At 37.1% G+C, this 12,722-nt stretch overlaps 1 protein-coding gene across 2 annotated transcripts in view; it reads right to left on the minus strand.

Annotated features, from left to right (window-relative positions):
* Ent3 (equilibrative nucleoside transporter 3) overlaps nt 1–6,788 on the minus strand; it is a 53,368-nt gene extending 46,580 nt beyond the window's left edge. The window contains exon 1 of one of the 2 annotated variants that reach the window (XM_073983022.1): nt 6,041–6,788. The gene's annotated coding sequence lies outside the window, so the exon portion shown is untranslated. The remainder of the gene's footprint in view (nt 1–6,040) is intronic. The other variant, XM_073983023.1, reaches the window with a different exon arrangement.
* Between the last annotated feature and the right edge of the window lie 5,934 nt (nt 6,789–12,722).

Genomic DNA, 12,722 nt, shown 5'->3' on the forward strand with positions numbered 1-12,722 from the left:
CAAATTTGTTAGCCCTCATCCCTCTTTTCACAACAAATTATAACAACAATGGGAGCGAGAAAGAGAGACAGCGTGTGTAAAAATAGGAAAAATAGGAAAACAAAACAAATGATACAGATCTCTGAGAGTTAAGTAGGGTTTGGGCTTGCCAGATGGGGGATTTTTGTTAAAAATATGGGGAAATGTGATTTTTGATTTATTTCGTATATATTTTATATATCTGAACTAAAACCGGTGGAGGAACCGTTATATGGGAGCTATACCAAAACATGGACCTATATTGACAATTTTTGATGGAGAAGTTTCGTGACCGCAGGGAACCTCAAATGGGAAAAGTCATCTCCGGTGAACTTTTGTATAAAAAAGTCATATCCGGTGAACTTTTGTATAGGAAAAGCCATCTCCGGTGAACTTTTGTATAGGAAAAGTCATCTCCGGTGAACTTTTGTATAGAAAAAGTCATCTCCGGTGAACTTTGGAAAAGGAAAAGTCGTCTCCGGTGAACTTTTCTATAGGAAAAGTCATCTTCGGTGAAAAAATGTAGCTAAAATTCTCAAAATACCTAAAATCGGGAGGTAGACTTATTGGGGTCTATACCAAAACATGGACATATGTTGGCAATTTTTGTTGGCGAATTTTTGTGACCGCAGGGAACCTCAAATGTGAAATTACTGGTATTTCAGTCAAAAAATATATGGGGGCTATTCCAAAACACACTCCTATGTTGAAATTTTTTCTGTGTAGAATTTTTGTGACCACTGTGAACCTCAAATGTCAAATTACAGGTAGTTCGTTCAAAGAAATATCCGAAAATCCTCAAAATACCGAAAATCGGGAGTTGCCGTTATATAGGGCCTACATCGAAACATTGGCACATGTTAAATATTTGCCAAATTACGGCTAGCACTGTCAAAAAATTTAGCTAAAATCTTCAAAATGCCGAATGTCGGGAGGTACTGTTATATGGGGCTATACCTAAACATGGACCTATGCCAACAAATTTTTTGATGAAGAAGTTTCGAGACTGCAGGGTACCTCAAATGTAAAATTACGGCTGTCAAATTCTAATCAAATTTAGCTAAAATGCTCAAAATAGCTAAAATTAGAAGTTATGTGGGGGCCATATCAAAATATGGAGCCCAATTTCGCCGCAGGATTCATCATCGTCGTCGAAATACTAGAGACCCCCAAAGTCAGCGAAATTGTAGATTTTATAAATCGTTCGGTGCGATCCAGGAAACAAAGCTCACTGTCACTTGTAGCTTGCAACGTTGCGGTAGTCACAACATTTTGCGGAAGGAGGGATCGTAGAAGAAGCGGAAGAGGAGGACTTGCCTTCCTTATACACCACTTTATGCAGTGTCAGTAAAGTGCGGTACTGCCAAAGTTAAAGTGTTTAATATGAACACAACGGCGATGAAAGCTGGGCCTTGTGTTATATGCTTGACATTAGTTAGTTTTGGAGTGCTCATCATTAGCCTCGGAAATCTGCCCTAGGCAATGTCCAGAGGGGTACAGCTTTGACCTAGCAAATTAAAAGCCTCACATTTTGAACGGTACACAAAGATGCTCCTACTAGAATAAGAGAATATTATCGCAGCTCGCCAGACGTTACCATTGTGGCGTCCAGTGTGATAAATGACGTGTCCTGGCAATCCGTCATTTCCCTTGGTCCAAACCATCTTCCGATCATCGTCTCCGTAAACAGACCACCCGATTTCATAATCTCTAACCGCCGCACTTTTTACGTAAAAGTTGACAGAGTAGTTCCACCACTGAAGCCAGACAAAGATGCCAGCAGTGGCTAATCGTACAAGTCGATTTCCCTCCTGTCGCCAGTAGCGAAGATTCTAGAGGGACTACTGCTCCCCATGATGAGAAGCTGTTTCCCAGTTACCCAAATTCAGCATGGATTTCAAAAAATGCACAGTACCACAACAGTATTACACATCATATCTACACATATCAGTCGAGGATTGTACCAAAACAGGCCATACTCCCGAACAGTTATGGTGGCTCTTGTCCTATCGAGGACCCAGAGGCCTCGGATAATTAGAAATTTGACATTCTAGCTTAAGTAATTATTGATAAAAGAATAAGGAACGGCGCAGCCAAATTCAAACTATGTAACCAGGCCTTGAGATACCGTTAAATATGCCAAGCTGTTCGAGAAGAAAGCAATTGAGGCACATCTTTTTCCTAGCTATCAATTTTTGTCTTTCGCACTCTGTTTTGCACATCTGACAACTTTGGGTTATTGTTGAGCCACTCGTTGCTGTCAACTTTTGAACTTCATTTACTGCTTCCAATGATTCGAAGCGACACTTTAGGCATTTCATAAAATTATCCATTGTTGGATGGACTGCTTATACAAAACATGGGTCGTCTTGTCCATTCTTTTTTCAAGATATGGATTAAGAGCGTATCACAATCGTTGGCGTTTACTCCAAGGTCCTCCACTGCCAACAATGAGTCATGGAGGCTGCTAATAAAGGTCCTAAACTAGCCTGCAATCGCCTGTCATGTTGGGTAAGTTCAGAATCCTCTCAAGTATAGATGACACTTGGGCTCTTTTACTGTTATATTTCTTGTTGAGCGTTTTCCAAGATATGTCATAATTTGCCTCACTCAACTTCAAGTGACATATCAGTTATCCCGCGTACCCCGTCACATTTGAGGTCGGGTCCTATTGTCGTGTTTAAGACGTCCGCGCAAGTCACAAAAACAAAGTCCTCAAGTCATTTGAGATGCACACAAAGAAATCTTGCGGACCCTGTGTTGTATTAGCGCTTCGCAGTGGAAGAATACTTAAAAACTGTCGATCTGTAGTGCGATTCTCTTACCCCTTTGTTTGAGTTACCGACAACAATCGCTAACAATAAAACTCACAATTATGAATAATAGGTTCAAATAAATTTTGACAACACTGTTGGCAAAACTTTACCACTACTTTCTATTGGTCGCTAACTTACCGAATAATATCGTTTATTACCGAAATTATAAGCATTTTAGTTTTACGGATTTGTTCGGTAACGCAAAAATTGAGTTAGAGAATCGCACTACAGAGCACTACAAAATGGTGCCTCCTCATGACACCAGTGACCATGAGATGACGAAGAGATGACGAAGATTTTACTGGTGTATTAGCACAAAAACATGTTCTCGGAGCAGTACCTACTTGGATGTTATGGCCTTGAACATCCCTACCACATTCTTGTGGGAGGCACATTTTTGATCGTGTCAAACTTTTACGGTTTGGCACAAAGTCCAAATTCCATAAATCTTTCTTAGAATGAGGGATAGTTAAGTCGACTTTCGATTAATCCAAAATCAAAAGTCTAAAAACCGAAGTCGACTTTTGTCTTGAGGGAAAGTCGAAAAATCGATTATCTTGTGATCAATTTTCGAATTTGCCCATAGATTGTTGACATGGCGGTTTTACAGTTTACAGCGTTAAGACTTTTGTGTACGTTTTTACATTGTGACTTCCAGAGCCAATTTTCTCTCCTGACCACCAGATGGAAATTAGTAAATAGGAAACTTTTTTCTACCAAAAACTGACTTGGAACACATGGAGTATACCAAAATGGTCGTGAGGACTCCCTGTTTCATTTGGAGTTGGGACTTTTGTGTATGTTTTTATATTGGGGCTTCCAGAGCCAATTTTCTGTACTGAGCACCAGTTGGAAACCAGAAAATTGGAAACTTTGTTCTGCAAAAAACTGACTTGGAACTCATGGAGTATACCAAAATGCTCGTGAGGACTCCTTCCTTCATTTGGCGTTGAGACTTTTGTGTACGTTTTTACATTGTGGCTTCCAGAGCCAATATTCTCTCCTGACCACCAGTAAATCAGTAAATTGGAAACTTTGTTCTACCAAAAACTGACTTGGAACACATGGAGTATACCAAAATGCTCGTGAGGACTCCCTCTTTCATTTGGCGTTTAGACTTTTGTGCATGTTTTTATATTGTGGCTTCCAGAGCCAATTTTCTGTACAGAGCACCAGTTGGAAACCAGAAAATTGGAAACTTTGTTCTGCAAAAAACTGACTTGGAACTCATGGAGTATACCAAAATGCTCGTGAGGACTCCTTCCTTCATTTGGCGTTGAGAATTTTGTGTACGTTTTTATATTGTGGCTTCCAGAGCCAAATTTCTGTACTGACCAACAGTTGGAAACCAGAAAATTGGAAACTTTGTTCTGCAAAAAACTGACTTGGAACACATGGAGTACACCAAAGTTCTCGTGAGGTCTCCCGCTTTCATATTCCGTTTAAACTTTTGTGTACGTATTTATATTGTGGCTTCCAGAGCCAATTTTCTGTACTGACCAACAGTTGGAAACCAGATAATTGGAAACTTTGTTCTGCAAAAAACTGACCTGGAACATATAGAGTATGCCAAAATGCCTGTGAGAACTCCCCCTTTAATTTTATGCATAGTATGTCGTGTACGTATGTAAATTGGAGCTTATTTTTTAATTAATAAATGAGTTAAATTTTTTTATTCGTAGCTATTTTTCGTTCCCACAGTTGGAAAAAACGACCCTCTGTTTTTCGATAAATTTTGTTATCGTTGCTAACTTTCGTTTCTATATTGGGGTACACACGATCAGTTTTGACTGTCAGTTTTGCTCAAGTAATCGGTTGCTTGTCAGTGTGGCCGTTCATTTTTGTCAGTCATCAGGCAACCACAAAATATTTTGTGGTTGCTGGACAGTTTGACATTTATCGACATTTCCGAAAAATCGGCAAGCAACCAATTATTTGAGCAAAACTGATCGTGTGTACCCCACTTAACTATCGTTGCTAACTTCACACAGGTTCAAAAGAAAACTCGAAAATCGACGAATAATCGATTGGTTGATGTTATGAAAAAACGAAAGTCGATTTTTAGTACAACTAAAGTGGGGTGCACACGATCAGTTGCTTGCCAGTGTGGCCGTTCTTTTTTGTCAGTCATCAGACAACCACAAACTGCTGGGCTGTTTGACACTTATCGATATTTCCGAAAAATCGACAGTCAAAACTGATCGTGTGTACCCCACTTAAAATAATCGCCATACCGAAAAATCGCATCTAATTTCTACTTCTGGGATATTCCTATCAAAAGAATCACACTACAGTCGTCTGCATATGACATAAGGCTTATATTGGGTGGTGGGCTTTGACCACATAAAGGTACAAAGTAGTGGGGATAGCGGCGATCCTTTGCTTGTTTCTCCTTTGTTTTAATTTGGTCCCTCTAAACCAGCGACGACCACAGAAATACAACCAAAGCGAAGACATGTATGAACGTATGAGTGAAAAAAGCAACAACCACATTATGTTTCTGTTTGTTTTCATTAATTTACACTGTACGTGAGAGAGAGAAGCAAATGCAAAAACAACTCAGTGGGCGCCCTCACTATACGATCTAAGCAAAGAAGCTCGTCCCTGCTCTAAACTCAACCTAGGACTGTCGTCCAGCCAAGTAGTTTGCAACCTATCTCTTCAACGAGTTTGGAAGAGTGGCAGACTGTATCGAAGGCCTTTAACAGGTCCATGGGCAATATTTTGTGAAATATTTTACTATTGGGATATAATAATATCCTCCGATTGACTTATTTATAATATGTTTACATTAGAGCTTTTTATCGGATTTACCTCATGTAAGATGATTTATTTGACGTATATACAAGGGAATTGTCAATTTAAGTCCACTGTATTAAAAAATCTAAACTTACTAACATTTACGAAATCCACTCGATTTCAACGTTCAATTCCATTGCTTAAACTTCCAATGAAATCCAATGGATTTCAGATGAGATTTCATTTGACGTATACACAAAGCAATTGACAGTTGAAATTGAGTGGATTTAGTAAATGTAAACTTAGCATAAGTTCCTTTAGTGTCTTTTGTTTATATGAGGGAATTTCGTGGGTATTTTCTGTCTATTCCATCACAACAATCTGGCAAGCCCTCTAATGGGTAAACCACTAGCTTATGTACATAACCTAAACGTTGTTGAGAACAGGGATGAGAGCATAATTATTACCGAATAAAAAATATGAGTGTCGATTCCTCCTTACAGGAAAAATAGACAACAAATGATGGCGAGAAGGTAGTCGTTTTTCACAATTTGTATTATTTTCATAAAACAAAAACTTTAAAAAAAATTAATTTTGCTCAAAATGTATCGATTCAAGCAACGATTTTCCTTTACACATTCTTTTATAAAACGGAATATCCTTTATCCTTTTTTAGTGGGTTATGCATTAACACTTTTCTTTTTCACATTCCAAAAGGCGTTTCTCTATTCACAAAATATTGATATTTTCATTGGTACTGCTGTGGAGGAGAATGCTTTTTTTTCATTGCCGTCATCCAAGAACACAAACACTTGTTTTTCTTTCTTTCAAATTTATAATTTTGTAACGTTTTTATTTATTTCCTTCGCATATAGCTCCAGCACAGATTTTTTCTTTTGGAATTTTAAATCTTTTTCAATAAAAAACCAAAATTTCTGGTATTAAAAATTTCTTTGTAATATGTTTTTTTTTCTGTAGTACACCGCCGAGTCGAGAGTATCCGTGTGTATTTTTCTTCTTATTCTTAGGTTCGATTATATTTGCGCATGTTTTTCTACTGAAATCAAAAATTGATTTTCCCTTCTTATTTTGCTAGAATTTGTCGTTGTCCAACTTTGTGTCATCGCACGTAGATGTGTCCGCTATTGTTGTGCTCTCTGTTTATTTATTTAATATGCGATTCTCCCATTAAGGTGGTTTATCTAGCTGTCAAATGTAAGTGAGATTTGTGTATGTTTCACATTTTGGGGATGATGACATTCAAATGGCGTAATTTTAGGAAGCACACACACAGCAACATGAGCGAATACAAAAGGGGTGTGTATGAATAATCAATGAAAGCTTTTTAACGGTGTCACCCTGTGTCAGTTGTATGGCCAAACACAGTAAATGGGATTAAAAATGTGATGAAATGAAATTTTCATTTAAGAATACATCCCCATTCACTGAATGTAAAACGGCGTTTCCATTAGAGCGTTTTGTCGGGTTAACCTTCTTTATAAGGATTTATTTGACGTTTGCACTGTGGAATTGACATTTGAAACCCAGTGAGGTTTATTAAATCCGGTTAAGTGCAAACAGGTTATTATAACAAAACTACGACAGACCTCAATGAAAGGGGTGTGTGTGACCAAAATTGTGAAAGCTGTCATCGAGTCATCATGTGGTTTATGTCTTGGCTAAACATTAAAATATGAAAATGCATAACTGCAATGGTGTTGCCATGCATTAAAACTGTAGTAATAGGTTTTTACCACAACGAATTCAGAACAACCGCCCAGCAAAAAAATTGGAAGTTACTGCCTGATTTGATGCAGTAAACGGCGTTTGCACTGCAGTTTTTTGCAGGGTTAACCTTCTTTATGAGGATTTATTTGACATTTGCGCTATTGGAAATGACATTTGAAACCCAGTGGTTTTGTTAAATCCGGTAAAATGCAAACGGGGTTCAAAAAGCGGACTCGTGAAAATTACACTCCATCACCAACGTATTTATTCATTTAGGGGGCCACTAGACCAAATACGACCCGGTAAAAAAGTTTGGAGGTAGTGCAATGCAGAGATATGATTTCACAACATCTTTCGATGCAATCCACTCGGAGTTATGATAAATGCACTCCGTTCGATACATTTTAGAAGCACTCGCTTAAATATCCCTACAAGCACAAGCCAATTTGTTGACCCCTACAAAAGATGTCGCAGTCTTTTTTCACATTAAAAAAAGAGTGTCTAAAATTCTTTGTTTAAAAAAGAAAGAAAGTTGCGAACAATGCGGTAATTCAAGAGACGGAAATTAGTTTTGGAGTGGAATTGGAGTTAATTTCGAAATCTGAGGTGGAGAGGGAGGACAATATGAAGCAAACCCAATTGCGGTAGCATAAAATGCAGAGCAGAGGAAGTAAATGTGAGAACACAGTCAGCTCTTAGCTTAATTTTCCTGCTTAGCTTATTTCTTCACTGACCGCTTATTTCTTGGTATCACACATCGAAAGGTAAAAATCATGGGCGCTACAAACATAATTATTTCAATATATCAAATAAAATAAAATTAAATTTTTTAATATGAATTGTTCGTGCTAATTTCATTAATTTTCATCCTAACCGTTTAATAAAAATTACCTACGAGAGTTCTGAATGCGTTATACTTACATATTGATTAAAATTTGTTCTATTTTAGAGGATTTTCAAAATGTATTTATGTTTTTCCTGAAAAAATTTTTGGAACTACCCTTTATTCAATATTTTCTTTAACAAAATAATGGGAAAGTTTCGTATGAAAGTTTCGGCGTGTGGCTTTAGAGCAATTAATTTTCAATAACAACAATGTTGTTTTTGTAAATTTGTTTGTTGTTGTAATTCATGCATATACCTTATATAAATTTGCCTCGGCACCGAACATAAAAATTGCAGACAAACTCTATTTTTATACCCTCCACCATAGTATGGAGGGTATATTAAGTTTGTTTTTCCGTTTGTAACGCATTGAAATACTCATTTGCGACCCTATAAAGTATATATATTCTTGATCAGGGTAAAATTCTAAGTCGATCTGAGCACGTCCGTCCGTCCGTCCGTCCGTCTGTGGTAATCACTCTAGCATCCACAAAAATGGAGATAGGACGCTGAAATTTTGGGAAAATGCGTCTTTTGTTTGCAGGCAGGTCAAGTTCGATGATGGGCTATATCGGTCCACGTTTTGGTATAGCCCCCATATAACGGTACCCCCCGATTTACGGTATTTTGACGTTTTTAGCTACATTTTTAGACCGATTTGGCTATAATTTGACTATTAGGGTTCTTAAGTGTCAATAAACTTATATAACAAAAAATGTGGACATAGGTCCACGTTTTGGTATAGCCCCCATATAACGGTACCCCCCCGATATACGGTATTTTGACGTTTTTAGCTACATTATCAGACCGATGTAGCTATAATTTGACATTTAGGGTTCTTAAGTGTTAATAAACTTATATATTAGAAGTTGTGGACATAGGTCCACGTTTTGGTATAGCCCCCATATAACGGTACCCCCCGATTTACGGTATTTTGACGTTTTTAGCTACATTTTCAGACCGATATAGCTATAATTTGACATTCAGGGTTCTTAAGTGTAACTAAACTTATATAACAAAAGTTGTGGACCTAGGTCCACGTTCTGGTATAGCCCCCATATAATGGTACCCCCGATTTACGGCATTTTGACGTTTTTAGCTACATTTTCAGACCGATATAGCTATAATTTGACATTTAGGGTTCTTAAGTGTTAATAAGCTTATATATTAGAAGTTGTGGACATAGGTCCACGTTTTGGTATAGCCCCCATATAACGGTAACCCCGATTTACGGTATTTTGACGTTTTTAGCTACATTTTCAGACCGATATAGCTATAATTTGACATATAGGGTTCTTAAGTGTAACTAAACTTATATAACAAAAGTTGTGGACCTAGGTCCACGTTTTGGTATAGCCCCCATATAACGGTACCCCCGATATACGGCATTTTGACGTTTTTATCTACATTTTCAGACCGATTTAGCTATCAGTTGACATTTAGGGTTCTTAAATGTCAATAAACCTTTATAACTATTGGACATAGGTCCATGTTTTGGAATAGCCCCCATATAACGTTACCGCCCGATTTCAGGTATTTTGAGAATTTTACCTACAAGTTTTAACCGAATTATCTGTAATTTGAACATTTGACATTTTAAATTCTTAGTGGTCACCACACCTCTCCACCAAAAATTGTCAAGAAAGCCCCCATATAACGGTACCTCCCGATTTTCAGTAATTTGATGATTTTACCTACAATATAAAACCGAACTAGCAGTAATTTGACATTTGAAGTTCTTAGTGGTCACAACACCTCTCCATCAAAAATTGCCAACATAGGTCCATGTTCGGATATAGCTTCCATGTAACGGTACCTCCCAATTTTCTGTAATTTGGCAATTTTAGCTACAATTTTTAACAGAACTAACTATAATTTGACATTTGAAGGTTGTAGTGGTCACCACACATCTGCATCAACAATTTTCAACATAGCCCCAATATAACGATACTTCCCGATTTTCGGTACTTTGAGGATTTTACTTAAAATGTTTAACCGAACGTAGGTCCATGTTTTTGTATAGCCACAAAACAAACCTCCCGATTTTCCGTACCTTAGCTTTATTTTTTGGACGAACTTTCTGTAATTTGTTCATTTAAGTTCATATGTATTTTCATATAGCCCAGATACCTCCGAACTAGCTGTTAATGACATTTGAAGTTCCCACGATATGTACCGATTTTCGATATTTTGAGGATTCTAGCTAAATTTTTTAACCGAATTAGGAGCTATTTGACATTAAAGGCTCCCATCAAAAACTGTCAACATAGGCCCATGTTTTATTATAACCCCTATATAACAGTACCTCCCAATTTCTAGCCCACCAAAAATTGTCAGCAGTTAGATATAGGCACCATAAAAAAGGACCTCCCGAATGAAGCATTTTATGTACATTATCTGACATTTTAACGTACTCACTTAAAGTTGGGGACAGGAATGAATATTTTATGGTGGAGGGTATGAAAAGTTCGGCCCGGCCGAACTTAATGCTTTTTTACTTGTTTAGATTGAACACGTGTTTATATCAAATTGAATGTCGAAACGGAATGTCAAAAACGAAGCCAGACGAAGTATTCAAAAGTTCAACAATTTTCAACTTTGTGGCCTGACGCCTCGCTTCGTTGTGGTCTGTCCTATTGAAAACAGTACAATTTCACTTTTGCGCTTTGAACAAAAGAAGACTTGTAATAATGGGGGTTAATGTAATAAAGTTCTTAATATTAGGTCTGTCTGGTTACTTTCCCAGCAAGAATTGTCTAGCAAGAACTTTCTCAGAGATTTCGGAGTTTTTATACATATTCTTTGCAAGAAAATTGTAAAAAGTAAACAGACACTTTCCCAGCAAAAACCAGCAAGCAAACAGCTGACTTGCCAAAACAGAAAAATTTGTCCGCCAATAAAGAAACCAAAGGAAGCAAACACTTTGTATTTTATTAAAAATAAAAAAGAAAATGACTTAAAAAGGATTTTTTCCACTTTGCAACTTTGTTATCAATGGCTTATATTTTTATGGCATCTTTAGACTGCATTTAAATTAAATCCAAAAGACTGCATCAAATGCAGTGATTTGGATCGAAAATGGAGTGCATCCCAGCTGTGTGCTGTTGAAGCAAAATGGAGTGCATCCTAGATGTGCGCTCTCTTGTAAAATTTATAAGTGAATTCATAGAAAAAGATGTACTCCAACGGCACTTGTACTGATTAAACTGCATCCACTGAAAATTTTTGCTGGGGACTTTTTGCAGTTCCCAGAAAAAAGTTTGCAACCGCGGATGCAGTTGAATCACTACAAGTGTACGGTACATTTGCGTTGGAGTACATCTTTTCCTATGAATTCACTTATGAATTTTACAAGAAAGCGCGCAGCTAGGATGCACTCCATTTTGCTTCCACAGCACACTGCTAGGATGCACTCCATTTTCGATCCAAATCACAGCTTTTGATGTAGTGTTTTGGATTGAATTTAAAGGCACTCTTCGGATTGCATTTTTAATCAGTCTAAAGATGCAATTAAAATGCAAGCCATTGCGAAATATCCCAAAATAAATAAAATGCATTTATTATTTGTGTAAAACAAGAACACAAAGAACTTCATTATATAAACACAAATTAAACAAGTAAGAAAAGCGTTAAGTTCGGTCGGGCCGAACTTTTAATACCCTCCACCACAAATTTCAGTCATTTCGGTGGATTAATGTGGCCACAACCTTCAAAATACTAGAGTTGGGCAATCTAGTTCACTGAACGGTTCGATCTTTCTCGTTCCTTTTATCAAAAGGAACTAGTTCTGTAATATCGTTCCTTCGTTCCATATATGTAGTTCCTTCGTTCGTTTGACATTTAACTCAAATATTCTTTTTGGATAAATCACTCCTTTTGATCAATCGTTTGTTCATATGCTATTTAGCCGTTCTTTTAGTGTTAAGCGAATAAAAAACATTTGTTTATACTGTTTTTTATTATTATTTTGAAGTGTAGTAAGCAATATTTGTAAATTTTTATAATTGATAAAGGCGCATTATTTAAGGAACGATCTTTTGCAAACCCTAAATTTTCTTATTTTTGGCCATTTTAAAAATTTTGCTCTTTTTACGGGAACAAACACTTGTTTTCTATTGAAAATCTATTTTATTTTCCTATACATTTTGATAGTTAAACGCAAAATCTATTTAGTTTCATCATGGTTAAAGGCGGCACAATATTTCACATACATACGCATAAAAACACGCGTCGTCAATAACAAACAAAACAAAATAAAAAACGTTTGAATCCGATGAACAGAAACAACGAGATGAGCGAATAGAACGAGATGGACAAAAGGAACGAGATGAACGAAAGGAACTATGTAAACGAACGAGTCGGATATCGTTCCGATCGTTCCAGTCTCGGAATAGTTCCAATGAACTAGTTCGTTCCGGTACTACACAACTCTACAAAATACCGAAATTCGGAAGGTACCGTTCTATGGGGGCTATATGATGGCGTGGACCTATACCTACAAATTTCTGGGGGAAAGTTTTGTACGCCTAAAGAAGA

The sequence above is a fragment of the Musca autumnalis genome, unplaced genomic scaffold (assembly GCF_047663935.1).
Source record: "Musca autumnalis isolate F117 unplaced genomic scaffold, ASM4766393v1 scaffold_4, whole genome shotgun sequence".
Taxonomy (NCBI): Eukaryota; Metazoa; Arthropoda; class Insecta; order Diptera; family Muscidae; genus Musca; species Musca autumnalis.